At 43.3% G+C, this 5,117-nt stretch overlaps 1 long non-coding RNA gene across 3 annotated transcripts in view; it reads left to right on the plus strand.

Annotated features, from left to right (window-relative positions):
* Positions 1-366: 366 nt before the first annotated feature.
* The window catches only part of LOC122443524, a 46,941-nt gene continuing 42,190 nt past the window's right edge, over positions 367-5,117 (plus strand). For all 3 annotated transcript variants that reach the window (XR_006270038.1, XR_006270040.1, XR_006270039.1), the window contains exon 1: positions 367-834. This is a non-coding gene — a long non-coding RNA (uncharacterized LOC122443524). The remainder of the gene's footprint in view (positions 835-5,117) is intronic.

Raw genomic sequence — 5,117 nt, forward strand, 5'->3', positions numbered from 1 at the left:
CTCCTCTATTGGTAGGCAGATTCTTTACAACTAGTGCCACCATATGAACATGGTTAAAAGGTTAATAGTAACAAGGCTGGGACTGAAGGCTCGCCCTGCATGGCCCAGCTCAGGACTGCAGCCTAGGCTCCTAAAGGCACCCTCATTCTCCAGTGATAGGAGAACTTGGTGAGAAGGTATGGTTGGGCCAAGGCAACCAACCTTCTTGCCTACTCTTGTGTTTATGGCCCAAGATGGGACAAGAAGAACATCTTTATGAAGACAGAAGGACAAGTACAATCATTTTGTTCTCAGTAGCTTCAAAGGAGAGTTTGAGGTAACTTAGAAACCTACACCTCCTTCTTTTAAACCTTTGGGTCAGCAAAAGAATGAGCTACCAGTCCATCCAGGCAGTGTGTTTGAGGAAAAATGAAGACAAAATATGTGGTCAGGACAGCACTGAGTGCTTCCCCAAGCCAGAGCCAGGGCAGAAATGAAAGCATCCACAGGCTTCACCATCTAGAGACCTGAGCCAGCTTCGGGGGCCACATCGAGGCTTTGGCATGGTTTTAATCATTGCTTCCCAGCAATTCCTACATTCCTTCATATTGGATGCCACCTATTCATTTTTATATTTTTATACTTGGTTCTCAAGTTTCTACTGATGTCCTTAACAGGAACATATGTGAAAGTGACCTTTGCAGCCTCCCAAGTGGTGAGCAGAGCTCCACGCTTACTCTGCAGACTGTGAAACCTGATGCAAAACTGCCGTGGATGTGGACAACCCTGGTGCCTCCTGCTCGAGCTGAGGTCTAGCTCCCAACCGTCTGGGCTCTAGGAGAGCCGCTGCATTAGGTTAGTTTGAAATTGGGGTTTCTAAAATTTTATTTCTGGGCCTATGCCCACTCACTGCCAACAGCTTCATCTTCAGTTGAGATGATCTGGTTTGGTGGCCTAGGGTTCTGAAAATAGGCAATAGACTTCCTTGTTTTTGTAACTACCCTTTCTTACCTGACTAGCAAAATCCTTCTCTCCAAGTGTTTTCTACCAGGACCCTGGCTTCTCCTTAAGAGAGACTGTTGTCATGATTTAGTAGAAATTGCTATTTCTCAGTAGAAGTGCTTCTTTCAGTATGTTTTCTCCAGAGGACCATTTCTACCTCAGAACTTCAGTGGAGGCAGGAGCCAGACCTTTCTTACTGCTTGAGGAGAAGGAAACTCTCTGTTCTTTTTCTGAAGTCCTGGAACTGGAGGATGGAGCTCTGGCTGCTGGCTGAGTTCCAGAAGAAGTTGGGTATTTTTAGCGTGGCCTTCTTTACTTCCCAGCACCTGCCATGATCTGTAACCCAAGGGGCTACTTAAATGCCAGCGAGATGACTGAGGACAAGGCAGCCTGAGCTAATGTCCTAAAATACCACCCAAGGGAGGCTTTTCTTGTGGGAGATATTGCATTACCCGCTCTATTCCTCTTCTTGTTCCTCCCCAAACTGTGGAGCTTCTACGGATCCTGGCTGGGATGTGTGACATCTGCCTTGGGAAGAGGTTGGAGAAAACCACTAGATCCGTGTACCTCAGTGCCAGCCAATGTCGTTTTGATGATTTTATTCTTGGCTCCCAACTTCATTCTTTCTCTCTACTGCTCATGCCAGATGGAAGCAACAGGAGAATGTCTGCACACATTTCCCTGAAGCAAAATCCTCTTTTGATATCTATGAAAATACGTGGAGATGAGAGACAAACCCTAGCTAATGTTCTAGATCAGATGATGATAACAGGGATATCATTTTTTTTTCTCATAGAAGGTATAACTCACTGGATTCATTATCTCCTAAAGATGAGGCAAACTGGAAATAGAAATAGGTTCTTAAGATGCCTGGTACATATATGGAGGATAGTACAGCATGGGTCATAAAAGATAATGGGAATGGTTTGGGTGTCTCTAATCCTGGAGTTTGATCTCAGCCCATGCTACGCACTGCATACCTATGTGCCACTGTCAGACTTACAGTAATGAGTTGGTCAATTTTAGGGCAGCAAGGAAATTGAAACAGCCAATCCTAAAGGAAATGAACCCTGAACATTCATTGGAAGGACTGATGCTGAAGTTCCAATACTTTGGCCACCAGATGTGAAGAGCCAACTCATTGGAAAAGACCCTGATGGTGGGAAAGATTGAGGGTAGGAGGAGAAGGAGATGGCAGAGGATGAACTGGTTGGATGGCATCACCAACTCAATGGACATGAATCTGAGCAAACTCAGGGAGATAGTGAAGGACAGGGAGGCCTAGAGTGCTGCAGTCCTTGAGGTCTCAAAGAGTCGGACACGACCAAGCGACTGAACAACAATGCTAGGGCTAGCCCAGAGTGGAAGTTCTTCAGTGCCTCTGCTGATTTCTCTGGCTATTCTTAATTCTCCCAAATGTCTGGTCATAAAGTTAAGAACTTATTTCAAAAAGAAGTGAGCTGGAACTTAAATATTTAAATGAGTTTGCCCCTTTAAAGTGGTCACTTTTCATTTAGTTGAGTGAAAAATGCAAGCAGTGAATCACACATACTATGTACAATTTAGTAAAAAATATGTTTGCTATAAACAGTATATATGTATAATACAGGGGCTTCCCTGGTGGCTCAGAGGTTAAAGCATATGTCTGCAATGCGGGAGACCTGGGTTCGATCCCTGGGTCAGGAAGATCCCGTGGAGAAGGAAACGGCAGCCCACTCCAGCATTCTTGCCTGGAGAATCCCATGGACGGAGGAGCCTGGTAGGCTACAGTCCACGGGGTCGCAAAGAGTCAGGCACTGAGAGACTTCAAGACAAGATGTATAATACATATGTATACACACAAACATAAGCAATTTTGGAAATTTGCACATCTATCTCATAATTGAATTCACTTCCTCTGGGGAGGGAGTCTAGGATTGGATATGGTGGTCAAAAAGGAGTGTAGCCATATCTTTAAGATTTAATTTGCATAAATGAATATTTTTATGAATTATACAATTAAAGTATTAACAACTTCTCATTTTTCTTACTGTTGCTTTAAAATGTATTCCTGAATGTATCACAAAAAATTCTAGAAGTCTTATCATAGCCCAAGTCTCTTAGAGGGCGGAAAATCCACTTTGGCATGTATACAGGCTAAAGCCACACACCAATTAAAAATCAATTAAGGGGCTTCTCTGGTGGCTCAATGGTAAAGACTCTACCTGCCAATACAGTAGACACAGGTTTGATCCCTGGTCAGGGAAGAACTTACAGGATGCAGAACAACTAAGCCTGTGTACCACAACTACCGAGTCCGCCTCTAGGGCCAGGAAACTGCAACTGCTGAAGCCTGCTGCACCCTAGAGCCCATGCTCCACAACAGCAGAAGCCACTGCGATGAGAAGCCAGAGCACTGCAACTAGAGAGTATCCCACACGCTACAACTACAGAAAAAAGCCCATGCAGCAATGAAAACCAAGAACAGCCAACAAATACAAATTTTTTAAAACCAATTTAAAACAATGGAGAATTACCTGGAGGTCCAGTGGTTAGGACTCTGAGCTTCCACTGCTCAGAGGACATGGTTCTGATCCCTGGTCAGGGAACTAAGATCCTGCAGGCTGTACAGCATGGCCAAAAAAAAAAAAAAAAATCAATTAAAAAATAAAGTGGTCTAGCTCAGCATTCTGGCCTTCCATGAGATCCTTTATTGCTAAGCCACTGTTGTGGCAAACTCAAATTTCAAGCTACTGACTGGAACGGTCGTTAGTGCTATTTTACAAGCCACTTCATAAAATTAGTTTCATAACTTTACCATCTGTGTTTGGACTGAAAGCAACATGGTTTCAGCTCAATCACTAACCAAATTTCTGGTTCCTGGCAACTTAAGGCTGTTCCAGAATGCCAACCTACCTTCAAAGGATAAAGATTTGCCTCATGAGGTAAATTCCGAAAAATGTGCTATCAAGTCTAAGGGAATAGAGGCTCCTAGTGTGAAGCTCAAAAATATTTCTGGAAAAATTACAAATAAAACTGTATATGGCAAGATATGTTTGCTGTATATTTCTTAGATGGTGGAATTATGAGACATTTCTGAAATACTTTCTGTACTTTTCAAAGTTTCAAAAATGAACATATTTTAATTTTATAATAATAATTAAAAATCAATGAATGATCAAAGACTCCTTTAACCACAGGCAACAATGCTTTATATGTAAATATGAGACCTCCCAAAGGGACAATTTTGTAAGGGACAGGGCTTATAACTCTGGATAATCTGTTAGGTTCCTTGCCATGTTCTCCATGTTTCTTATTTCATAATCACAGGCTATTTGTGTACTTGTCTTAATGCCTCTCCCAGCAGGAACACTCCTTGAATACTACTCTCCTTCCCCAGGACCCAGCTTAGGACTTGCACTGTGTCATAGGTAATAATAGCAGCAGATTCTCACTAGACTAGGTTGACCAAGGCTAGGACTTGAACCCACTTCTGACAGACACCAGAGTTCACCTTCTTAACCACTAGACTGTATCACCTCTCCCTATACTTAAGGACAGTAGACCCACAACACACATTTATTGAGTGAACAAATGTTGCATGGATGTATTATAAAAGGTGCAGTTGCTGGGCTTCACTGGTGGTCCATGGCTGGAAATCCGCCTGCTAATGCAGGGGACATGGGTTCGCTCTCTGGTGTGGGAAAAGTCCACACGCCACGGGGTAGCTAAGGCCATGTGCCACAACTACTGAGCCCACGTGCCTTAGAGCCCATGCTTCACAACAAGAGAGGGCGCTGCAATGCGAAGTCCTTGAACTGCAACTAGAGAGTAACCCCCACTCACCACAACCAGAGAAAACCCACATGCAGCAGTGGGACCAAAGACCCTGTGAACCAAAATAAATAATAAAAAATAAATGAAATTAAAGAAAAAGTACAGTTACAATAACTTGTACTTATAGATTATTAACAGCAATAGGAAAGTCAGCTAGCATCTTCCCAGCTAAGAGAAAAAGAGAAGACAAAGATCACTCTAGTTTGTTTTTATCTCTGCTCACTCTCCATCCACTTCACTGTCTAAGCAGCATCTGGCTGCAAAGGATGTGCTTCCCCCAGGTGTATGTTCAGTGGGGGAGCCATTACTCACGTCCTTCT

The sequence above is a fragment of the Cervus canadensis genome, chromosome 6 (genome assembly GCF_019320065.1).
Source record: "Cervus canadensis isolate Bull #8, Minnesota chromosome 6, ASM1932006v1, whole genome shotgun sequence".
Lineage (NCBI taxonomy): Eukaryota > Metazoa > Chordata > Mammalia > Artiodactyla > Cervidae > Cervus > Cervus canadensis.